Raw genomic sequence first — 27,657 nt, 5'->3', positions numbered from 1 at the left:
AGAGGGAGCAGGGGGCTGCGTTGTGCCAGAAGGCTGGGCAAGCAGTCTGAAAAGCATCAGGCCAGCTGTCCAGGCACCCAGAAATATGACAGAGGAGTCCTGCTGTTGGAGGGAGCCTGTAATCACATGCTGGACCTGGGTGTGAGTGCATATGGCTGGGGGAGACATTTAGACAATTAAGTCGATTTATCCTCATGTGAAAGACGTTATGTAGGATTTGTAGTAGCAGCAGTTGCCCTTGAGTCCTTCACACCCATCCTTAGCAGTCTTTTGAAATTTCACAGTAAATACTAGCCATCCCTTATATGCAGAAAACCTCTTTAACTAAACACGTGAATCTTTTGCATTGTCTCTTGTGTCCATCTCTTTCCAAAGCCTCTCATACCATCTACCAGAAGGTTTTTAATTTTTCTTATGCAATAGGCACACTAGGCAGCATTTCCAAAAGAAAAGCACACTGTAGAAAAGCACACTGAACCACATCAGAAGCTCTGAGCACTGAACGGCATTTTCTCCATAGGCGATAGCAGTGCTGGAGAAAGGGTAGCCTCCTATCCAGAGTTACTCTGTTAGTATGTTTTTATTATTATTATTATTATTATTATTATTATTATTATTATTATTATTATAACATTTCTATGCCGCCCCTTGCCGAAACCTCGGGGCGGCTTACAACACGATAAAATACAATGAAATACAATAGCACATAATAAATTACCATTAAATACAAAATACAAAAAATACATTGGTTTACAAATATAAGATTAAAATTGCATTGTAAGCCACCTAGGAAGGCCTTGGCAATTATAGGTGTCCAAACAAATAAATCCATTGCTCGGTTTTGCACAGGGACCAACCAGATGCATATGCTAAGCCTGTAAGTGTGTATTGAGTTAATAGATTCCTCCACTGTTACTGCCAGGTGACTGCTGTTACACATGCTCCCTTTGAACCTAGGCCTAGCTGTGCTGACTGGGTGGCCACCATGGAAAAGCTTGATTTCCATACATTGGTTAAGTCCACTTCCAACTTGACTGCAGCTCTATTACATGCTAGAACAAGTAGTACAATAATGACAAGGACCACTGTAGAGCAGATTGAACTGCCTCCTGAGGCAATGAACTTGAAGGAATTCTAGAATAAGGGTGAAAAGAAGCCCACTGTGTTGACAGGAACACAAAAGGCCCTACCACAGACTTCCTCTCTTCTTTTTCATTTGCCCTTGCCCTGAACTGGAACCATGTGCATCTCTTCCCGGAGCACAACCAGCCTAATGAGCTCCTCAGTCCTTCATGATGTCCATTTTAGAGTTTCCTAATATCTGGTGCTTCTTTATGCATTTGATTTTCAAGAATGCAACATAGGCCATGGTAAAGAGCAAGCATGGAAAAATATTCAGTAACATGCTCATCTTGTAGGAATGTGAAAACAATGCTAACACTATGGGTGTGTGAGAATTCTGTTCTTTTTTTTTTTCAAAGATAAGAATATATTAAAGCCAATACATTCCTATATAAATAGGATGGAAAGAATCTTACTTTTAAGATTTTAGGAATCATAGCCAAGTGATCCTTACTTTATGTTACAATTAATATTGGCCATTCCTTATGTATTAATATATGGCAGTTAATTATTTTTGAATATTTTATCTTGTCTGTTGTGTTAGTACCCATCTTGCACTGAGACCTTTCACAGATAAAGTAGACACATTAGTTTCTGGAGAAAACATATTTATGAAAATATTTAAATTATTAATCAAAAAAACTTTCAGAAAATCAAAATGTACCAGTTTCTCTATATGTAAATTAATTGCAATATTTTGGGATGTCTTAAAAAAACAAACCTAGTTTTTTCAGTACCTTTTCTACATTATCAGCAACATTCTATTCTACACTAACATTGCCTTCTCTTTATAATAACTAAAACGTTATTTAAACAATTATGTGTTATTAAGTTGAAGATAAATTATGAAGAAAATTGCACCATTAGTAAAATTTAAGTTCTTAACTTCATATAATAAAAGATGGTAACCTTTCTATAATGACATTACAATTTAGCATTTATTATAAAACTCTCATTCAGAAAGTAAAATAGATTCTGTTACAGTCTTTTATTACTCTCAATGTGAGATTTCTATATAAGAATTATTTCTTCCTTCAGTTCTAGCAAAATTAATGGAAACTATTTTATGCTAATCTCACTTCATGATCCTGATGTTGCACTATATCTTATCCTCTTATATGAAAAGGCATGGCATTTTATGTGTGCACGCATAATGGCACACATTTAGCAGTCAATATAATGATTTTGTTTTCCCATAGTACAACTGCTCACTATGCAGCTTCTTTAACACTGAGGAAGGACCCATGAGCCTAATCCAGTCCTGTAAGGGGCCGGCTCTGACTTGTCTGCATCATTGCACTTCCTTCCCAATGTCAGCAAGTCTCTCAGCTGTTTGGTTTTGATCACTGACTGGGCAGTCAGAATCACTAGTTATCTACCAGTCCTTTCCTTTTTTATTTTGCTGCTGCTGCTGCTGCTGCTTCAATCAAACTGTAACATATTTATGGTGCTTTCCACTTTGTTTCCCCATCCCAATGGAGGATTCCTTGCTCTCCTGTGCTCTTCATACTTCTGACCTGGCTAATCAATTGATGTGTCTCTTTCCATAGCTGTTTCCATGTTTGCTGGTTCTTTCTTGTAAAGGGCAGGCAATAATAAGGAGGCTGGAGATTCTGCTCTATAAGTTCAATCAAGTGGGCGGAAGGGGCTTATAAAGACAACATACTTCTGACAGTGTGCAGGGTGAGGCACAAAATGGAGCTGAAATGCTTGCTGAGCACGTGGCTGCAGTGGTGGTAGGAGACATGCCTACCAGGATACACTGCAAGAATAGCATCTACCTGAACTTCTTGAGGCTTATTGTGGCTTAGTTCTGAATAAGCATACATGGAAAACAGCTGTGCCCACTGTGGCCAGCCTTGCCTTACTTCTGAACAATGTTCGAGCAACAACAAGGTGGTGTGAGGTAAATTAAATTGCATGGGTTAAAAAAGTAGATTGAAAAAAATAATAAAGCCTGTCTCCAACCTTAGTAACTGTAGCAGCTCCTCCACTTTTAGCCCCATCCAGGTCTCTCATATGTCCCTTGAGACCCTTCACCTTGAAACAGTTTGAAACAGTCCCCTTCATGTGCTTTACAATTCCAATCTCTGTTTCAGGCTCATGGCAGCTTATAACACCATGGACAGGGTTGTCTCTGAGTGGAAGCAATAAAGCCATTTGCTGGGTGAAATTTCTGGCTACCGGAGTGCAAACAGAAGGGAGAAGAGGTTTCCAGCCTTAAAACATTCAGATCTGGGAGATGGTAATGGAACTATGGTGTGCTGCAGCTGGCACCCTGCAAATGCACAGTTGGTGTATCAAGTAATAGAAGGAAGACCGCTCCACACCTTCCACACCCAACATTGTCTTACAAGTAGATACTGCTCTGGTGACCAAACACATCAAGTATGGTGCTTTAGTCAGACGTGTTGCTTCCCCTTCCCTACTCTTTGTTGCAGAAGTTAATTTCAATATCCCTGACAGTGAGTCAGTGCAACCTATGTATCTTTATATACTTTGTACCAGAGCACTTACTAATTGAACTTAGTTCCAGTACTAATATGTGGAATACGTACTGAACATAAAGTTAATTCTAACACTTCATATTCATATTTTTGTCTTCCAAGCATTTTCAACTCATTTTTTCTCCTGATTGTGCAACTCTTGTACACAGGATGAAAACATCCTAGGCATACATATGTCTTTCAGAAAAATATGAGTAGCCTTTCTTATTAACAGCTGCATGATTATTAACAAACATGATATATAATTACCAAGATGTTGTTTAAAAAGATTTGTGTGCATATGTGTGTGAGAGAGAGAGAAAGAGAGAGATTCACAATAATAAGAGTTGTATTTCACTTCCTATAATTTCTCTGTAATACAGAATAATCTAGCATCATTATGCCAGCATAAATTTAGTTTACCTTAGGTGGTCAGTTTTAATTGAACAGGTTAAGGAGAACACTTGCCAAATAAAGTAAAACCATGTTGTTGGAATATTTTGGCAAATGCAAGATCCTTTAAAAGATTGCAGTACATAAAAAATTACAGAAATACAGAAATATTTTTCCATAAAATACCATTTTTGGCTTTCAAAATCTATTCCAAAGTGAGAGGGCTGAGTAGCAACAATTTCACTCATTGCTAATGCCATTCTGGATAACTACTGCGAAATATAATGTAGTTGCACATCAGTGACCAGATGCTCTGCTGATTCAAACATCCCAGACCACCTGTTTTTTTCCCATTTTAATGCACACTTTGGTCTGTCAATCAAAGTAGCCTGCTAAAATCTGGCATTAGATGTTGCTTTTACCTTGGCAGTTCTCCAGAACATGGCACAAAACACTGTGTTTTTTGTAAAATTCACCACAAAACAGAATCCCTGATAAGTTGATGCTGGTTTGCACAGATTGGGGGGTTGTCAGGGTTGCAGGTACAATTCCCCTCTGGTTACCTTCTTGTTATTACAGACTGCATACAAAAAGAAAGAGAATCTTGACCTTTCCTGGCCTGTTGTTGCATCCTGACACCAGATTGCATACTGAATTATCATGATATTACTCTAAATGTGTGTACAAAGCAGACCACATTGCAGTCCTGGCAGTTCTTTTCACCTGAGAATCAACGTTTGTACCAAGTTGTAAACAATCTGCTGCAGCATCTCTCATTTCTATAATTAGGAAGTTTTACATAAAGCAGCATGTTATTCTTAAATATGCCTACTTGGTAGGACCTTTCAAGTACCAGTGATATTTACTTCTGAGTAAAAAGGGGGAAAACATTTAGGATCAACCTTAAATTTAAGGGAGAGATCAAAACTAATTCAGCAGACTGAAACAGAATGTCCTTAAATGGGAACCATGAAATAGGAGTGTAATAATGTGCATTGAAGCATGATTATTTACAATAAACAGATACCTGCCAGCACTAAATCTTTGGCAGGCTACTCTTCCAAAGGCTGCACAGGATTCCAAAGACCTTTTATGGCATTAGAGAACGGATGTCTTGTCTTTAAAAATACTTGTTGGTCTTTCTATCTCTGGGTGAATGAATTATGTAGAGTTCTGTGGAAGTATGAATGTTGCCAAATATTTTACCTTAAGGCACATTACATGTTGTAGGAAACAAACATGCTTTAGAGGGAACTGTGGAACGTTTGTCAAGAAAAAGGGAACAATACATAGGAAGACTTAGCCAGTGATTTTAGGGGAAAATAGTGCATGTGGTGTAATTCTGATGTAGACCCACCTAAACAAAGGTGGGATGTTCTAATATACCTATTATGGTTTAAACTGTAGTAATGCCTTCCTTTCTTTCTTCTTATTAAGAATTCTTCAAAGAGGCTCTCACATATAACAAAAATGAATAGCAGAAAAACTGAAATAGGAAATAAAATGCAATAATTTATTAGTCAGATAGCCTATAGAACTGATGCAAATAAAGCTTATAAACTTTTGACTAACCTCTCAAAATATGCATGAATATATAGAAAGCCAACAAATTTTCAAGTGCAGCCTCACACAAAGCACATTATTTTTAAGTCTCAGAGTGACAATGGATGTACAAGTATGGATAGAAAACAAATCTGTCCACAAATGCTGAAAGTCTGTGTCTTAAGCACAAATATTAAAAGAACTCTTGTCTACTTGACCCTTACGAATCAAGCTGTAAGGTGGCTTCCATGGTTTTGTTGTTGAATCAGCAGCCCCATCTATTATAGCATGATAAGTACCATTAGGCAGCCTACTGCCTGCCAAATATTTTGGATTGCAGCTGCTAGTGCCCTCAGACAACATGGGGATTTTTGGGGGAGTGATAGTTCAAAGCATCAGGAGGACACCAAGCTGGGAAAGAGTTCGCCAACATCATCAACCCCACAGTGCCTGGTTGAAGACAAGCTGATTAATTTATTCCTCTTTACCTAACTGATAAATAAGCATTTACATAAGAAGTACATAGCAGCTTCTGATAGCTTTATTAAGAGTATATAGCTTATAGCATATGGATCACACCAGATCTAAAGCTCAAGAATTTAGATTAGTTTTTCAGATACTAAATACACATTTTAAACAATATTGTCCTAACAATAGTCAAAAGAGAAACAATCAATTGACCTTCCTCAGAAACTATCAAAATCTACATACTTACGAGAAACCTCAGGAACAGGACTCTCTACAGAAGAATTACAAAACAGTGCATGGATCATCCCAGAATGTGACAATGCAATGGGATTAAAGGGATACAAAGACTATTCAGAACTTTACTTATTATTATTATTATTATTATTATTATTATTATTATTATTATTATAACATTTCTATGCCGCCCCTTGCCGAAGCCTCGGGGCAGCTTACAACACAATAAAATACATTGAAATACAATAGAACATACTTACATGTACAGCCACCGAGTAGTTGATTAAGAACTGTCAGTGACAATATATTCAATGGGTTTTCCCTGGTTTCCACTCTATTTCCAAACACAGTCCAAGGTTCTGATGCTTAACTTTAAAGCTTTATAAAGCCTCAGGACCAATGTACCTAAAGAAACTCCAGCTTCTATACCAAGCCTCTATTTATTGAGGCTTTCCTCAGAGATTCTCTTTTAGGTGTCCTCATCATTGGCTATGATAAGTCAATTCATGATTAAAGCAAGAGACAGAGATTTCTGAGTTTGCCTCTGTGGAGATGTCCCATTCATAAATTCCTTCTCCAAAGAGGTCTGCCTAGCCCTGGGTAAAGACATTTTTATTCTTTCAGGCTTTAAAATATGTTGAATACATCTATCTTTTAAATATGAATCATGTTTTACATAGTTATTTATTTTGTTTTGGTAAACTGCTCTGATAACTTTACTAAAGGGAGGTATATAATCCTTTAAATAAATAAAAGGAAAAGTATTAGACCAGTTATGAAGACTATGCAATTCTGTATAGCAATTTCAACATACTACAGACCACTATAGTAAATTTCTTCAGATACAGGTTTAGTCCCATGTACAAGCCATTACAAAACCATCCTTTTTGTTCCTTTGTTGTTGTTGTTAGTCGTGAAGTCGTGTCTGACCCATCGCGACCCCATGGACAACATTCCTCCAGGCCTTCCTGTCCTCCACCATCCCCCGGAGTCCACTCAAGCTCACACCAACTGCTTCAATGACTCCATCTAGCCACCTCATCCTCTGCCATCCCCTTCTTCTTTTGCCATATATTGTTCTCAGCATTAGGCTCTTCTCCAGGGAATCCTTCCTTCTCATTAGGTGGCCAAAGTATTTGAGTTTCATCTTCAGTATCTGGCCTTCTAAAGAGCAGTCAGGTTTGATCTCCTCTAGAACTGACCGGTTTGATCGCCTTGCGGTCCAAGGGACTCGCAGGACTCTCCTCCAGCACCACAATTCAAAGGCCTCAATCCTTCGGTGCTCAGCCTTCCTTATGGTCCAGCTTTCACAGCCATACATTGCAACTGGGAAAACCATAGCCTTGACTATACGCACTTTTGTTGGCAGGGTGATGTCTCTGCCTTTTAGTATGCTGTCTAGATTTGCCATAGCGCTCCTCCCCAGGAGCAAGTGTCTTTTAATTTCTTGGCTGCAGTCCCCATCTGCAGTGATCTTGGAGCCCAGAAAAATAAAATCTGTCACTACCTCCATTTCTTTCCCATCTATTTGCCAGGAAGTGAGAGGCCTGGATGCCATGATCTTAGTTTTCTTAATTTCCAAGCATGTCTCCTGAATTTGAAAAAGGAAAATGTTGAATGTTAGCTTCCAGGGAAAGTAAGTATCCAAGTGGATGACTGATACCAGAGACAGAGAAAACTTAACTTTATAGAATACTGCCAATTAAGAATGGAATACAAGAAGGAATTGAATATTGTACAGAAGAATGCAAGACCAGCCCAAAAAATGTTTAATGCTCCAAAAAGCAAAGAAATTCAAGATGACACTTTCAGAGTTTATTTGTACATCCCTTAAGTTCTTCATCAACACTGATCAAAGCCTAACTGAAATAAACTGCACTGGAAATAATTTTGTTTCTGGTGTTGCTTATAAGACACTTTCTTCTCAGTCTTGTGAGAGTGTGAATGATTATTTCAAGGACAAAAGCCCTGATTGAAATGGGTGTAGAAATTATTGCTTCCTCAAGAAGTAGTTCTACAATTTTATTACAGATGCACATGTGTGTGTGTGTGTGTGTGTGTGTCATAGCAGCCTTAAGAATTCTTTGAGATTCAGAACTATTGAGTTTGTAAAAGTAATGCATGAATCGCAGTGTGAGATGGAAACTATGAAATATTTCATCATTGTTATATATATATATATGAGAATAAACAATAATTAAAAGCATATCAAAATATTGTATGGAACAGCAATGTTAACATTTCTGGTTTTGTTAAATTTAATAAACTGCAAATTTAGGGAAAACATACAACTGGTGCTATAACTGCACCAAGATATGTCTATCTTCAGTGGCACAGAGCATGTTTCAGCATTTCAAAGAAGTATGCCGGTTACATTCCCAAAGCTAAAACATTTATTAATCACTGGAAAAAATGCAATTTTATTTAATTGAAATAAATGTTTCAGAATATCTTCCATTTTAAGCCCTATGGATTGTTCACACACAAACACACAAATCATCTTTTGAACATTTTTATATTTTTGGCTATAAAACTAATTAAAAGCAATTCAAAAGAGTTCTCTCAAGGCCCATAAGACTGTAATTTGGAAAAATAGAGAATTTGTTGGCATAAAAAGCCAATGCAATAATAATACGAGTAAAACTATAGCTATAAGGTGACTTACTAGTAAAAGTTACTGGATTTGTGAGTATCTTGCTAAGATGCTACATGTTCATTCCTGTATAATGCAAGTTTCAGAAAAGAATAGCTGTCTCTCCTTCAACTTCACCATACATTTCTTGAACACAGATCACTGTTCTTTATTTTCCCCCATCCTCCCAAAGGGTGCTGCAGGAGAAAAAGTCCTGAACCCAGTATTTGTTGTTTCTCTGACCCCTGCATAATACATACCTTATTGCACAAGCAATCAACATTTTCCAAAGCAACCTACAAGTGAAGGAAAAAAATACCTCCAGTAGAGCTGTTCACTAACCAGAAGTTTTGCCTCAAGTTGTGATTTAATGATTCAGAAAACAAACCAACTTGGCTTGGACTAATTTAAAGGGTGTCCAGCTTAATTCGGGTCTGAGTTCAAATATCAGTTCAAAATCCAAATATCCACTGGATGCTCTGAATCCCGAATGTTCAGGAGTGTTTGGATTTAGATTTAGTCATTTTCAGAGGAGTGGCACTTCAGTCTGGACATTTCTCAAATCTGTTCAAATCAGCCCAATCTGAAACAAACACTTAAAATATAAGTATTTCTCGTTTTCTAGTCAACCCTGATCAGATGTGTCAGTTTGTTATGCTTGCGCAGTGATCAGACGTGGGACATAGAACTGGCCAGTCGAGGTTTTTTAAACATCAGTATTTCCCTTTGTATTTACACCTTTCCAAGATCTTCTCATGCATTCACATTACAGCATATTGACTTAATAGCAATTGGATGTCTTTAAACACTCTTTAACAATAATGTCCTGGTCAGAATCAAGTGGTCCTTGAAGAAAAGGAAAGGAAAAGATAGGTCCCATTCTTTTCAGTACATTATTGTGAATGTATCACTCTTAATCTGCATCCTTATGCACCAAGGCATGACAGGTATGAGAAATGTTATTCTGAAGGATACGGTTATGAAGTTGTCTTGCATTTGATGGAGGCCTGGTGATTGACATCTCTATCTAACTTTCTTTTTCTTTCTAGTAGATTCTGTATCTGTAGTCTCTTACTAATAGGGGAAGAAGGAACATATATTTTGCAGTACCCATCACTTGGGTTGAGAGCTTCAGAGTTATTTAACATTATTTCATCTTATATTTTCATTACAATGCAGATGATCCTTGTCGGCATCCTTTATGCAGACATATGTAAGTACTAGAGCAACAAAGAGGAAAATGACATTTTATAAAAGTTGCCTTTCTTTAAAGCAGTAGTTTCAGTTCAGTGGGGCAGTTCCTTTCCTGATGTAAGAATGATTATTTTTCATATAGGAATTACTTCAGGAAAAATTGGACCACTTTCTTTTCCATACGTAGCCAAAATTTTATTTTAATGAAAATGCGTAGTAAATTTTGTCATGGTCTCACAGCAGTGAATCCAATCTATGATAAACTTACTGTAGGGTATAATTGAAATGAAGCATTATACTCCCCCATACTTTGCTTTCATTATGGTGTTGCCTGTAATCTAGACTAATCATGATGAGGTGGTGGGGGTATAATTCTTAGAGCCAGGGAGGCATTCAATGTAACAGTGATGCCTCATTTCCATTTTGCTGAACAGATAGCTGGATTGAGTTTCCAGGTTTCTGAAGCAATGTCGAAATAGAAAGAGCTTATTAATTTTAGAAATAATGCATTGCCAAGTATACCAAAATGTCATAATGAAGTAGTAGCAGAGTTGGCACTGCCTGATCCATTTTGCAGAACATATTCCACAGCTCAAGCTACATAACATGGCATGTCTTAATTTCTACATCTCTTTCACAGACAATATGTGACACAAGACAGTTTGCTACTTTGCACAAAAGATAAGATGGTTCTTCCCTCATTCCATGTTGGATGGGCAGCTGAATCTGATTCCAAGGTTTGATATGGAGCATCCTCTTGCCTTGAACTAGAAGGCAGCTGCCTAGCATAGTGGGCACAGAGTAGACCAGCTTAGTAGGATCAGAAAAAGAGTGGAAGGGGACTGCTGCTACCTTCTGGTATCTGCGCCTGAGGCACTGCACAGCATACTAGCACACTGCATCCTTCACTTTTCAGCACACCTGGGAACAACTTCCTAATTTAGCAAGCGCAGAACAGGTCATGAGGCACAGAGCTTTGTTGACTGAATGAGTGTGACTGTAGCTTAGAAAGGATGGCATAGGGTTTGCTGATGCTGCCTTCTCCCAGCATCTGGTTCCTCAGGCTATTGCCTCACCATAGTGCGGTTAGCCATAAACACACATCACACATAGATATGAAGGAGGGAGGGACAGAGAGATGGATGGCAGACTGAGAGAGAGGAGTTGGATCTCCCACATACATTTCATAAAAACACAGCCTCAATCTTTTTTGAAGTGTGTAAAGGAAAATCATTTGTTTATCATTTGCATTGGGGTGTGTCGTGTGGCATGAAGTATGGCATAAAGCTGGGGAGCCAGCTTGTCAGAGCATGGCTTTAAGTCACAGACATCAAAAGTGCCTCCTGTGCATAATATAAGACAAACGGATGTCGTAACCTTGCAAATCATATTGAAGAGTGTCAGTGGTGGTGGACCACTGAAGCTGTGGGATACAAGGAAGCTGTGGGTTTGGCTGCTCTAGCTAAATGATACCAATTATTAAATGTAGGCGTATTTATAGTCTGAAGTGCTTCTCACAGCTATTGTGGAGTATGTATGGGGCTATGGAGTATTATGTTGTGCTATCAATAAAAGTGTCAAATCAATAATTAAGAAGGAAAGGTAAATTAATGCATTTTGATGTAAGTTATGACACTTCATGGCTTCATCTTGATTTTGTTTCTGGGCCCTTTTTGTCCTTTCTGGTCATAAATATGCACATTGATTAGTTGTCAAGCTTCTGCTCACCAACTGCAATCTTTACAGCTGTTATCTCTGCAAATCACTATGCAGGTGCTATCCTACATGTTTATTTCCCCCTGCATTTTAAGATCTTCAGCATATAGAAAGAAAGATAACCTTAAAATCTCAGATGGACACTGCCCAGGAAATCCTCCTCCTCCTCATCATCATCATCATCATCAAGGAAAAATTTATATGGAGAGACTTGGTTCATTTATAAATGAACCTTTGTTCAGAGGTTTTCCTGGTCTGAACCTGGATTTTAAATGGTACTTCATTTCCTTTATTTCCCACCCCCACCCCCACATTTATTCTCATATACATGGATTTCCCTGGAATTATATTTTATAAATAATCTACACAATTAATATCCACACAACTCATAGACAGAATTCAGGTGATATAGAGTGGGAAGGACAGCTTTTTCTCCTCCCAGATTGCAGTAGTATGCATCAGAAAGTGGAGCCCTGGTCAGGTGCTTAGGAACAAAGTTCTCTATGTGCATGGGTGGAGAAGCATGCTAGTATGGGCCCCTTCTCTCTCTCTTTCTGCTCCTCTCCATGCATACCAGGTGATCTTTTGAAGGAGAGAACCTCATATCCATCAACACTCTCCACATGATTGTGGCCACTCCTTTCCAACATTCCAAACTTCACTGAGGGTCCCTACATTTGCAGGAAGCTCCCCATCAACTCATAAAGTCATCCAGCACGTGTAGAGAGGAACAGAAATGATGATGGAGGGAGTGAGTCTAGTGCACTCCCCATCCTCATGTGGTGAACCTAAACCGTTCCCAAATCTTGGAACAGAATATGGAGGATGTCCAGAATGACTGTTTCTTCCTGTATTGTATAACTGATCAGCTGCTATCATAGTTCTGATGCAAGGAAACATACTCAGCGATTGGTTACATTTTAAACAAACAACTAAATAAATAAATCCCTCTAATATTTACACACTTTCTGATTGCCCATGTTAACACAGGGAAGAGTACATTGTTAACTAATGTGCATTACTTTAATAAAGCTTTGGCTTTGGCTTCATAAAGGCCAATGGGAAAACACAAATGTTAGATCCTATGCCTTCCAGATTCTCAGATATCTTCTCCTCTTCTGTAATCTTAGATTGAGACCTACAATACATCACCACATAACTATCATATATGTCTTAAATCAAGGGATATAAACATTATTTTCTTGCATTTATTCCTACTGTACTAACTCCAGACTATATTCCTCCAGCCTCCTGTTCCTGTTGATTATGTCACTTCATGTTAGATTTAAAACATACACATGTTGATAGCTGTGAATGTTATTTTGAAAACAGGTGTGCAGGGCACTCAGTCCCCTTGCAATTATACAGATCCTCTGGAGCTTTTCAATAAAATGTTCTTTCCTTATCATTCAAATTGTATTTTTGGGTTTATAGAAAATAGTTGGTGAGACCTTGATGTAAATCAGCATCTATAAAAAGGATTGAGGATTAGTGTTAAAATTCCAGTTAAAGATCTGTACGGTAAAAAAATGTAAAAAAAGAAAAAAATGTTTGGAAAGTGATGTCAAGCAAATGGATATCATATTCCGTAGATTACCATGATTTAGAATAAAACGATTTTGATTTTTCATGAAGCAAAGCAAAACAACAAAAAAGTTGGCTTCTTTTCATATGTCATTTTTATCTCATTTTTTTACAAGCTGTTCAAGGAAAATTACAATATGTAATAAAAAGAGCAAATAACAATAAAGGTAGATAATACAATTGGACAATTTTAAAGTTCTGTACTTCAGGCACCACCAGGCCGTCTCTCTGTTAGGCGCTCACCTGATCTGTGAATACAGAAGTAATCAGAAATGGGCCTCTGGCAAAAATCTTAATTGGCAGGCAGGTTCCTGTGGAATAAGAAAACCCTTTAGATAGCCGGGAAAGAAATCATTTTCTGTGTCATTGCATGGAGAACCAGTTGTTATAACCTGCATGTAAAAATAATCTTATTACACTCCCAATATGCTGGGAAACAGGGACTTTTTTGAAACAAAGAATGTAGCTTTTGGATATATTCTGGCTTGATGGTAAAGCTACAACAAAAAAAAGTCATTTGACAAAAATGAATGATTCTCTTTGTTAGGACTCAAGCTCAGAACAGAAGAACTATTTAGATATTTCCTCTGCATTATCCCAACCAATGGCAAATAAGTAATTAAAATACAAAATGTTTGGGCATAGTCATTACGAAGGTTTCCAGCATAAATCTGATTGAGAAGAATGGTACAGGAAAACTTGAAAGTTGGATGCCATTTCACTTTAAGACCAACAATGCTACTACTTTTAATTTTTGTGATGTTTCTTGTGCTCCCCCATTTTCATCTTCTGTTTTGTTATTAGCCTCATAAATATCTTTCCTCCCTTCCTGCTTTTTACATGCACACACACACACACAAATCCCCCCTCGTTCTCTCCTTTAAATGCACATAGAAGTAGAAGCTCTTGTTCATATTTGCTAGTAAGTCAATCTTTCTTCCAGGCATCAAGAGATGACCTCTTAAGACCTAAAGATTTATCAAGTCAGCAGTTTATTCCCTTAGGCCACCATCTTCAGCCTCTTCCTCTTCTAGTCACGTCTACTGAAGGACTTCAGAAGCCCCCATGAGGAAATGGACTAATCTACTTCTTTCTAAAGAACAAGAATGACGCCTTTACTGACTGCACTTTGTCTGTGAGATGAGAAAGCTAATAAAGGGGAAAGACTTCATCTGGCTGTGAACCAGACTTCATCTGGTTCTCAGTAATGTTATCATTACAATGGACACAAAGTTACAAAACTGTCATCAGGTGATAAAGTATGGTTGCTTATTGCTAGAACACAGTGTGTTTGTGTGAATCTAATGATGCAATGTACAGAATTTTATAATGTATCTTGAATGAAGTTATAAGTATGTTGTTAAAAATAACCATCTCAAATCATCCATAAACGTATTTTGTATACCTTCTCTTTTATTCAACAAATGCATTATCTCTTTCCCCACCATTTTGACATATGAAATTTGGAAACATTTTTGTTTTCTTACAGTTTTTGTTTACTTACTATATAGATGTCACTTATAAGAAAAAATGACTAGATCTATATTAAGTACTGTGCATTTCAACAGGCAAAACTATAGTAAAATGACAATTGTAATCCATGAGGCTATAAACACATGAAATCACATATATGTAGCACACAGATTATATCTAGATAAATTGTATCATACAAACAGTAGTACTTGTTCTTACATGCCATCATATCTCTAGCTTATTGTGACCTTATGAATGATTTTCTCCAAAATGTCCTGTAGTTTACAGCCCTGCTCAGCTATTTACTAGAAGCTGTAGCTTCCTTTACAGAGTCAATCCATCTCATAGTTGGTCCTCCTCTTCTTTTTCTTTTTCAACTTTCCCAAGCTTGATTATATTCTCCAGTGTGCTATGCCTTCTCATGAGATGCACAAACTACAGCATCCTCAGGTTTCTTTCTCCCCATTTTTGCTTTCATGGAAAGTTCTGGCTTGATTTGTTCCAAAACTTGTTCTTTCTTCTGGACTAGGACATTCACAAGGCTCTCCTTCAGCTCCATATTTCTAATGCATGTTTCTTTCTGTTGGCTTTTTTCCCCCTTACAAGCAATGGTTTAAAAAAATAATAATTATGTCACCCACCTATACCTATGATTAGCAAAGGAATGTCAATCTTGGTCCCACTGTACCATTCTTAAGAAAGCAACGTGCATACATTTACACCCTACTATATTAGAAATTCTGAGGCAATCTATTCATAGCTGACACAGTGCACTACCTGCAATCAAGAATATGCTAAAATTCTTTAATCAGTTTGTGAATCTGCAGTTTAGAGATATCTAATGTAAAAACCAAAATATATCAAAGAATACTTGAGTTTCGCACCCCTGTCCCATTGCTACTATATTTTTCTTCCCTGACAACCTGATAAACTTCCCATTTTATCCCCTAGTACCCAAAACAAATGCTCCCTATTCCTTTATTACTGAAGCAGCAAAACTATATTTTTCATAGTGCTGGAGACAACCTGTGAAGGCAGAATTGCAGACCATCTTCCTTTCCTTTTAGAACCTTTCAGGCCTCACCAGGTAACCATAGGCCAGAAAATATGTACACTATTCATCCTAGGCTGGCTTTTCCTCTTCACTATCCTCACTATGATCCAGGCTTCTATTTAATATGAGCATAGAAATAGAGCATAGATGACATAGAAATATCTTTGCTCTTTTGTACCTTCTTTGATCTTTGGGTAACCTTATTAACTATGGTGAGGGTTGTTCCCATAGTAGCCATGTTGATAAGCCCACATTATCACAGTTTCTTGTTCTGTGTAAATTTAAGAACAAACTGTTTGGAGTGGTTTATAAGCCAGCTAGATCCCATAGGCAGTTTTTGGGTTGTGGGCAGGCTTGCCAAACATCCCACAACTTACCTTTCCCAAATTAGCATGCAACAAGAAAATATGACATTGTATTGTTCAACTACTAGAAGAATGACTAGAAGCTTATTGAGGTAAAGTAGTAGAGCCTAAACAGTTTCCTGAAAGCATGCCAAGGCTCCATGGACTTCAGTTTGTTTAGAAGAGTCCAAAAGATAATGACCCTGAAGAGCTGTATTCCTTAATCAATTGCTATATATGGTATGCTTTTGTAGTTAGAATAAAGCTACTTACCTTACCAAAACAACCTTGAACCAGAATGAAGAAATGATCCTGGATACATACTGACAGGTTCTGCAATAGTGGGAGACAGCAATCATATAAAATCCAGGACAGGAAGTGTCATTCTTGTTTTCCGCCTGCGGGGAAGGATTGATATGTCACTCACCCCGGCATCTATGAGGAGGCAGGGGACCCTGTTTCCATCTGTACAGCTGCATAATCCAGAACAGGAATCAACCCCTACTTTTTAAAGACTTTTAAGGACAGTTTGTAAAAGAAGTATATCCTTCATAAATTCCATGTATCCAAAGTGTTCAGGTTGTTGTTATAATATTATTAATCACATGGCTGGTGGCAGTGATAACTCTGGAATATACTGAGAAAGAATATTGCGTAGAATGGGTTACAGGTGCAGATTCATCATGCCAAACTTTTTTGACCAATTCCTCAGGCTGGTACTTCTCATCTGGGATCATTTGAATGCTGCTAAAATTCTGGGATTGCTTCTCATCCTTATTTTGGACAGATCATTCTTCTCTTGCCATTTTAGGCCTTTATATGTCCCCCTTTCCTTGCAGCACATGTGCTGATTTTCCTAAACTCCACATTTGTGGAAGAGTAATGGCTGGTAAATAGTAGTCTAGGGAAAAGGAGCAGCCCTGATTGGTGGTGACTACAGGCAGTGTGAATTTAGGGTTTCCTCCACACATACGTTGTAGATATTTGTTGCAGTTGTAATTTGAATATGATTATCCTGGAGGCAAGTTACTTACAATGCTGTCCCCTTGTAGGAATACTAAAGAATTTTGTTTGGTTCAGAGTTTTAACTGAGCTGACACATTTCACACTTTACAGACTAATATTCAGATTGGTATACAGCCATTTTGGTTTTAGCACTTCTTTGCAGTTTTGGCATAATTCATGGCATAAAAAACCTGTTATGTTAAAATGTGCAATACTTGTGTATTTTGTAAAAATGGTACATTAAAATAATGCCAAGTTTAATGTTTTTAAATAACATTTTTATTAAATTGATATATCCCACCAGTTCACATAGTCCTTATCATCTTAATCTCATCCTAACGACAATTCTGTGAGATAGAGTCAGTGACTAGCCCAGAGTTACCCAGTGAGTTTTGTGATAGAATGGGGACTAAAACCCAGATTTCCTGGATGCAGGTCCAATGTTCTAGCCAATATTCTATGCTGGTTCTCATAGACTGATACGGAAATGGGACAGCAAGGACTTCTGAATGTCACAGACAGGAATTTGAAGCCCATACATTTACAGTCACATTTTTATGGCATCCCTAGCTCCAAAAGCACTACTATTTAAAACAAATATGGACATATATCAACTTCCTCAAAAATGCAGTAAAAATCTTGGGATTGCTCAAACAGAAATCAATTATTAATTTATAGCTTAATGAAATAGCATTCTTGGCAGGAAAGGTAATTATGAATGTGTTGGATGCATTCAGATAGGCTTCCTAAACCAAGTACAGTATAAAAAGTTTGTCATAAATCTTTCATACATTTCCTTACAAAGCACATATTTTAGCTTAACCATCTGACCATAACATCTGTTATCTGCTCTTACATTCTGGACCTGGAAATCTCTTTCCTTTCTAATGGATCCCCAAGATGTATTTTACAATGTACAAGTAGCACTAAAGTAAACAGCAGATGTTGCTTAGTATTAGACTGCATGACTCCCTTTGTCCAAGGCTGCAAATCTTCCTTTTATTCCTCACTGAACATAAGGATATTTCTATCATCAGATGTGTAAGGTAACTAAACCATCTAAAGAGATGGAAAGGGCTTACAAATGACTGACAACAATACCATGTGTCAATCTTTTCTTTCATAAAGCTCCATCCTGCGATGGACATTAGATTGTGTTATCTTCCACTGCACCTTGAGCCTCAAAAAGCAAAAGCTAGCACTATGTCCCTGTCCCTCCCCCCTTCCAGAAACTGGATAGGCTGTTTCAACTTCATATTAGTGGAAATGTACAAGAAAAACATTTACGGTGGCAACATCAAAATCTGTAGAAGCCAAGGAGAATGGTTCAGAAGCTGCAGCTCACACAGAATGCAGCAGTTAGATTAATAACAGGGATCCACCAGTCTGAATATATAAGACCAGATTTCACTACTTACATGAGGGATGAGGAATAGCAAAAGGGGATAGGGATAGCAAAACCCTCTTCAGGTATTTGCTGAAGAGAGTGCTAGTTGAGAGCATAGCTGAAGCCCAGGATTTGTGCCCCAGCCACGCTATATAGGAACTAAAGAGCTTCTTAATGCGGGTGAAAGAAAGAGCACACAAGTTGGCTTGAAACTCAACACCAAGAAAACTAAAATCATAGCAACTGGTCCTACCACTTCCTGGCAAATAGATGGGAAAGAAATGGAGGTAGTGACAGATTTTATTTTCCTGGGCTCCAAGATCACCGCAGACGGGGACTGCAGCCAAGAAATTAAAAGATGCTTGCTCTTTGGGAGGAAAGCTATGGCCAATCTAGACAGCATACTAAAAAACAGAGACATCAGTCTGCTGACAAAAGTGCGAATAGTCAAGGCTATGGTTTTCCTAGTTGCAATGTATGGCTGTGAAAGCTGGACCATAAGGAAGGCTGAGCGCAAAAGGATCGAGGCCTTTGAATTATAGTGCTGAAGGAGACTCCTGTGAGTCCCTTGGAGTGCAAGGCGATCAAACCAGTCAGTCTTAGAGGAGATCAACTCTGTCTGCTATTTAGAAGGCCAGGTACTGAAGATGAAACTCAAATACTTTGGCCACCTAATGAGAAGGAAGGACTCCCTGGAGAAGAGCCTAATGCTGGGAACAATTGACGGCAAAAGAAGAATGGGACAGCAGAGAACGAGGTGGCTAGATGGAGTCACCGAAGCAGTCGGTGTGAGCTTAAGTGGACTCCGGGGGATGGTGGAAGACAGGAAGGCCTGGAGGAATGTTGTCCATGGGGTCGTGATGGGTCGGACGCGGCTTTGCAACTAAGAACAACAACATGCCATATACACTCCAGACCTTGTTAGGGAAGAACTTCAGGGAGAAAGTAAATGCATTCAGTTGAACTATACAACTAGGAAACCTGGTTTATCAAATTTCCACATGCAGCAAATGAAAGTTGCTGTGCTGATTACAAATCTTCTCCTTCAACATGGAAGGTAGGGAATGGAAGAAAAGGTGTTCTATGTCCCACACTTACATTGAAACCTTTTTGGTAAACACCTGAAGAGGGCATAAGCCTTATAATGGCAGCTCATAGACTGAATACCAACCTGTGGAATACCAGGAGGGATGTCTTCAACTTGCAGTTACCTTAAGTATATTTTCTCTGGCAAGGCCAAAACATACATTACTTTAAACATGTGTCTTTCTCCATGCCCCTTTTCTCTAAAGAAGGCAAACAAATACTCATTCAAATTAGGACTCTTATTTGGAACAAAGGGGATTATTTCAGTGTGAATTGACTTTCTAACCTATTCAGTAGCAGAATATGGGGTGGGGAGGAGATGTAGTTTTCAGATCAGTGTGTAAAGTACTGTTCTGGATCAAAACCGCTGTGGGACCTTGGACCAATTCAGGTGGGACTAGCAACTCAGACTCAGAGCTATTTATTCAAGCTCAGAGGGAGGTAACCAAAGGCCCAGTGCTTTGGTTCTGCCTGGTGAACAAGGCAGTGAAGAGGCATTAGAGCTAATCCTCCTCAGCTGGAAGAGTGAACCCTGACAGCAGCTTCTGCTTATCCATCAGGGACATCCCTGGCAACAGGTCAGCAGGAAGAGGAGTTTTGGGGTGTCCCCTTGAGTTCATTGTCGGCAGAAGAGTGCAGGGCTGAAACTCCCCATCAGATGTAGGCACTGATGGAGGATAAAGTTTCCTTGACAGGACCAGAAGTCTGATAGAGATTCAAAGAAGGCATTCCCCTGTATATAAAGCTGAGCAGGTTCTCATAGCCTTTGTAGGACTCAACAGATCACAACCCTGGAAATCCTTAGCCTCATGTAGGAAAGAGAGTCTGGTTAGAGATGATCGTTAGGAACTGAACTGAAGTGTCCAACTATGCATGTTGGGCACTTGGCTCATGCTATTTCTGTCCTGAGAGGAATTTCTTGACAGCCTGGTTTTCTCTGTGTTTGTTACCACTGCAAAATCTATGAGCTCACAAAGCAAATGACTACAATAAAAGGGCTTGTGGTGACTCTTGTCTTGATTAATGGAGGCCATGGCAGAACAACCTTCAGTATTGCCAGACATTCAGTGTGCCTGAACCATAAGCACCTCACCAGAGTTCTTTGTGAACCAAACCAGCTGGGACTTTGCTACATGAAGCATTTATTGTGCTATCCTGATTCCTAATTTTGGGGAGCTTTACATGGCATTGTCACCCTGATGGGTTCCAATGGCAGTTTAAAAGAAATTAGTAGCCAAATATAGAACACTCTTGGCATTTCCATCCTAAGAGGATCCATCTTCATGAGAAAATATCCAGAAATTTGGTATGAAAATATATCCCATGTTCTGTCAAAACTCTAATGGGGAAAGTATATTTTATCCTGCGTGTGGCATGATCTCATGAGAGAAATGGAATTTTAGAGCTTTGTCAGAAGAGCATCCAGCTATTTCTATTCTGAATGTTAACCACAATTCTTCGTTGAAAAAACTGACTAGTTTAGTAAGCTTAGAAGTAAATTCAAGGTAACATGACTGGAAATTCTTGTTTTAAATCTGCAAACTGAATGTTAGCAGCTTCCTGTTTAAAATTATCATGACAGAGTTCTATATGGAGTGTAAATCTTTCAATATACAAACTTGGCTGCTGAGATCCAGTGTGGTATAAGAGTTAGAGGATAGAAAGACTATGAATATTTACTTATTCTGTCTCCACATTACACAGGACTGGTGTGAATAATTAAGAGATGTGCTCCTTAATGATCTCACTGACACTATAATATGATTAATTAATTTTTGATCTATTTTGTTGATGCTTGTTGGGAAAAATCTGACCTTTCTGAATGCTTTGTCATACCTTCATTTGCATGATTTTTATGAAGACATATGTGTTCATTTGTTGCCCTAATACTTATAAAGCTATAAAATGACCATCAGACTAGGAAGTCGCTAGGGACATGCTTATGCAAACTAGCATGTCAGAGCTGCCAAGTTTATTAAATTCTGTCAGGATCAGGACTCCTGAAGCATCTTTTTTTTTTTTCCAAAGGTCTAAGGATTTCTGTTTTGCGCCTGTTGTAGCTTCAAATTAGATTCCACTACTTTAGATACCTGTTTCATGTTGTAGAATCTACATTTAGATTGGAGCTGAGTTGAAATCATTCTGAATGCAGCACACGGCATAGCTGGGCTACTGAAACCTATTCCCTGTGCCTCAAGAAACAGGACAATTATTTTCTCATTCTGGTGTGAAGAAAATATATAGAATTTGTTATTGAGCATTGTGTTGCTTAAGTTATATTCTCAGGGTGTTTTTTTCTTTTTGTTATCATATTTCTTATTCATTAGCACATCAGACTGAAATAGCTGTTTCTCATTTTTTATCCCTTGGTTGTTAATTGACATTTTTTCTTTGCAAAACTAAATCCCTTTGCTTATTCCCTCTATCTCGCTTGACAAAAATTATGTATCCAGTGCTCTGAAATCTTGGGACATTTATATTAAATAATGGAGGAAATTTCTGAGCATTTCTTCTCAATTTTAAATTGCCAAATAAAGATTTTGGCAATTTAAGTACCAAAATGAGAGACTCATGCACCAGAATCTCTCTCTCTCTCTCTCTCACACACACACACACACATCATTAAGTGAGAGAAAGACAGAGAGAGTGAGGAAGGGAGAGTGGAGTGGGAGAAGCAGGGGGAGAGAGAGAGAGAGAGAGAGAGAATAATTCTGGTCAGATGGGCAGCTTTCCTTAGAGGGCATTTCATTGTTTTAACACTAATCTGTGACAAAAATGCCTTGTCAGACTCTTATTGCATTTAAGAAGCTTTAGGTGAGGTTTATATTGATTTGGAATAGGCAACTGACAACATTGCAATAAATTTTTACTACTTAGCACTGATCAATATGGATTTTTTCAGCCTTTCTGTAGAAAATTGCTTTCTAGTGCTTCAGATAGGGTCAAGCTGCTAAGTTAATTATATATCATGTAACAGGTTGTGCAGTTTATCAAGATCTACCATCTAGAAGATGCAATTCTTAACACAGATGTCAGGATTCTATTTCCTTTTCTTTCAAAAGTAAATTGCATATTTCAAACATAATTATTGAGAGAAAGCATTGTCTCTCACTAATTCCGTATTGAGGATTCTGCTCTCAAATATAATTTGTATGGATGCAAAATCACAATTTGTTGGGGTAATGCTATAATGTGGGAATGTTCACATTAGTTCTTCTGAAAGACTGCCATCCGTGGACTGCTCCTTCAAGCCGTGAAAGGAATGCTTCGCACATGACCCTTCAACCTCCAGTTGCTTTGGCATGCTCATCTCCTTGAATGACCACACTGGATGACCATTGGCAGGAAGACAAGCCAATTACTCATATTACTAGAATATAACCTTAAGTGTTGAAACAGAGGCATAGGCAAACAAACAAACAGGTGCATCCCCAGCCAACTGAGAAACATCAGAAGAAATTTCCACTCAGTACCTCAGTGGGTGGCAAGTATGTTCCTTATTGTTTCCCAGGAAGGACTGGGAAGAATACCATGCTCTCAAAAAAAGAAACCAAGATGTGTGTAAATTTGCCTTATAAATCATATACCATTTCCCCAAGTGTTATCCAAGTGCCTGTTCTATGTTCCGATGCATTCATGTGACAGGAGCAAAGCCATGTTACAGAAGGTTGACATATTTTTGTCCCTCATAAGACTAAAGCCATCATTTTCTTTTTCAATATTTCCCTCATTCCAACAATACTAAAGTACAGTTTACTTTCTGATTTCTGCTAGCAGTTTTGTTCTGTTTGGGCAGGGATCCCTTTAATGGTCTACAATCCTTTGTCAGTTATTACAGAGAATCGCTTTTGTAGGCACACAGTCCCTTTGGAGACTTTGGATCCAGCACCCAGGCTGGGAACCCTTCCCAGGAATATTATCATCTCCTTTGCCTGAATTCTTCTCTCTTAATACTTCACACTTTTTGCTCCACTGGAAGTAGTCTTTACCTGGGCTCTCCTTTCCATTCGGTCCCTTGAATTCTGCATTGTCAAAAATCGGACATAAAAAGAATTGCAATGGATTGTGAATCTTCATAATTTAGAGCCCAGAGTTGACAAACGCATGGACTGATTCTGACTCTTATATATTTCTATGCCTAGACCTATGTAGAATGAAGATAGCAATATGGAAAACAGTACATAATACTAATTAGTTGTGTGCATTTTTTGCACATATTTGTATATGGGTTTTTTCCCCAAAGGGAAGGTAATTTTGTGCAGGGGGGAAAAAAAACACATTGTATTTTGAGTAGTTATCATATGTCAGAGATTACGGAGAAGAAGGTCCAGAATCTCCACTTTCTCTCTCTCTGCATAAAGAAAGACTCCCACTCACATAGTACATACATTTCAAATAAGCCAGCGTAAAATAAATAAAGAGTATGAGTGGCTTATTATGACTCTTCTGGGCCTACATTTATCTTTTTCTACCAGTTGATGATTGCTTCTTAGGATTCTCTGTAACAATAACACATACGTAATGAGTCACCTACTATTTCAGGATGATGCTCAACTGACTGTATCTGTTTAGGCAGGCTATCAGAGGTTTGGACTAGCAACAGGTTTCAAAACACATTTTCTGTTCTCTTAGGTAGAGGCATCTTCCAGACTTCACAAAATACACAGTTTCCTAGTCTATTTCTGAGTCCAGTTCCAAGTGCTAGTCTTGATTTTCAAAGACCTCAATTTCTTGGGACCAGAATACCTTAAAAAATCACTGCCTCTACTTTCTGCCTACACACAGTTTGAGAAGTTCATCAAAGACCATTTGTAGGTTCCTTTATTTGAGGTAGGTGACTATGAGAAGAAATAATTTTCAATAGTGGCACTCTGAATTGCAAGACTTTACTCAGAAATCTTATGGGATATCCATGCTGATAATTTTTCTGGAAGTTGACAAAACTTTGTTTGTTTGTTTGACAAAGGACTTTTTGCTTGCTTATTTGGTTGTTTTTGTTGATCTGTTTTCCATGAATGCTTTGAATTTCTTTGTTGTTGTTGTTTTTTAAATACAGCTGCTGCTTTTTCAATGTCTTTATTTCACTTATACTATTGCCCCAATGTGTTAAAAGCCAGGGTGCAAATCTAAATATAAACAAATATGAAGTGACTAAGTAAATATTGGAAAGTATTCAATCTCTACATTTTACATGAAGATTTAAAAATGAATGCCTTAGAAATAATACAAGCATATCATATTAATGCATGTAAATCCCTGTAGCTGTAATGGAAATTATGGATGTAAATTATCCAAGCACACAAAAGAGAACCAGATACTCTGGGTTAGTTTGTTAAGACAGCAAACATATATTAATGTGTGAATCCTGGTATTAAAAATCAGATCATGATCAATGATTATAGAGGGGTTTACAGTAACAGATGGCAATTGACCGCTTCAAAACATGGGAGGAGTGAACATGCAGAATGCACATCCCTGCCTGAACACTTCCTGAGTCTGAGCTATAGACAATTTAAAATAGCAGAAATATCCAGGATAAATCCCTGAAGCAGCCAGCTCAAAATGTCATGGCAGCTTTCATCCATGAGCAACCTAAGAAGGAATTGAGACTCTACCATTCTTCATCATCTCAAGGGATTATGCTTATCCCATTTTCTAAAACATATTTGCATCCTCGAGAAGCCATATTCATTTCTGACACCAGCCAAATAAATTAAAATACAGTCCACATAACCTACATAAATTAAACCTGGTATATTTACCATTTCTCTGGTCAGTACCCTGTTTTTATACCTCTACTTTTTCAGCCTCACATACGATGAAAATTATTGAAAATTATTGCAATTTTGCATATTATTGCAAAACTGTTGTGTGCAATTGTTGCATACAATTTGCTTTTCTTTGAGAGTGACCTTTCAATTCAACTGTGGGTAATGACCAATCAGGTTGTTAGCATCGAGAGATAGCTCAATACATTAAAAAGTGTGTGGGTTGTGGGGAGAGAAATGATATATCCCCTGATAAGGGGACATTGGCAGTGTGCTTCAGTTCCTGATTCATTGGAATGGACACTGAAATTTCTCTAATGTTATATTTCTTGATTAGCCAACAGCCAGTATTTATAATTAATGCATATTCAGCATGGGAAGTGTAGCATAATAACACAATTGTAGAAAAAAAATGAGAAAGAGAGGAGGAGCATTCTAGTCTTGCTGAAATGCTTAATGTTTCCCCTCTTCCCTTCCCATACTTCTTTGTTAGTTGACTATTGTGCATTATTTGGCTGTAAGCCTGAATATGGGTTGACTAGTTATAAGTAACTCTCTCTGGGAAAATTTTGACTGAAGAATGACATAGAGTATGTTAAATATATGAATACTTACCAATAGCAATTCTAAAATACATTACTAATCATTAGGGAAATGCTTTTGATCTGGCCAAGCCTCAAACTCCAAGCCAAACTGGACTTCAACCATTTCTGGGCATTCTTCCAAAGAAATAAGAATTAAAAATCTCATGCTGTACCCGGCATGAGGCTTCATTCCCAATTCATATTTCAAAAGTTATCTGGCATGCCTTCAAGAATACTGTTTCTTTTCTTCATCTTTTTGTTTCCCTTTTTTCCTTTGTTCCCTTGTTTCCTTGTTTGTTTCCTTGATTGTTATTTGTTCTCTAGTATCCAGGTATCCTTGTATCCTTTTCTCCCCTCGCCCGCCCCTTTCCCATTTCTATTTCTCTCTCTCTCTCTCTCTCTTTCTCTAAACCCAATTTTCAGTTATTATAATTCCCAAGCCCTTGCATCTATCTCCTGAAACTTTTCAGGTTTCTTGTCTGCAGACACTTCTCCTGGAACTATGTTCACACTCATCTTCTCATAAGCATTCCAGGAAGTATGTGTGTGCATGCACCTATCAGCTCTACATTTTTATGAAAAACATTATTTTACTATTCATGAAATCAGATTTAATGAAAATAATTAATCAAATACATTATAAGATATGACATTATATGATAAGATATACTACAATATAACACTTGCTTTAATAACTATCATAAAAGCAGATACAAGTACAAAATAAATAATACACACCAAAATCCCTAGGTGAATAATAATAAAAGAGTGCACTTTGCAGGAAGGTACTCCAAAGACAGGGAAAAACTCTCTTTTTTCAGGGGTGCAGTGCCTGAAAAGCTATCTCAGCCTGGTTATGAGGAATACATGGTGTCTGCCAAGACTCACTTGACCTTGCTGGCATAAGTCTGGGGAGAGGATTACATTTAGAACTTGTGCTGTCTGCCACAGCCAAGGATATTAGAAAAATCTGTCAAGGTTCTAGATCAGGTGTGCAAAGCCTGATCTTCCAGATGTTGGACTGCAACTCCTGACAGTCACAGCCAGAACAGCCAGAGTTGAGAGATGGTGATGCTACAGTTCAACTTCTAAACAGACACAAATATGTATATTTTTACTTAATTTTTATTACCTTTCAAAAAAAACAAACATCAGCCAAAAATGCTGAGAATACAAAACAATAATAGAACCAACAACAACACATACATACATACACTCACAGAGCAACACATGTTAATCATCAGCTAGACTATAATCACACCATTCTGCAAAAGACTAGAAAGGCTTAGCAATGCACAATATCTTGATGAAAGGACAGATGAACAAGCAGTTCATGAGCAAGTAGGAGAGTTATCCAACTTTGCTATGTCTGCATATGCCCATTTAACAATGTTCTGTAGAGAGAAAAATCAAATTGCCTTTATTCAGCTTGTAATCTGTGGCTGATCAAAGGGCTTGCTGAATATATCTGAATTAGTAATGAAAATATATTCTAGATGCCAATGCCTTGTTTTTCTTATTCAGCAATGTGACTATTTGGCAATGCATTAAGAAAGCATGATAGCTTAGCTTTTTCAGAAAAGGC

Source organism: Varanus komodoensis, unplaced genomic scaffold (genome assembly GCF_004798865.1).
Source record: "Varanus komodoensis strain SLA01 unplaced genomic scaffold, ASM479886v1 scaffold4, whole genome shotgun sequence".
Lineage (NCBI taxonomy): Eukaryota > Metazoa > Chordata > Lepidosauria > Squamata > Varanidae > Varanus > Varanus komodoensis.
The sequence above is the reverse complement of the archived record's forward strand: the minus strand, read 5'-3'. Positions refer to the sequence as shown.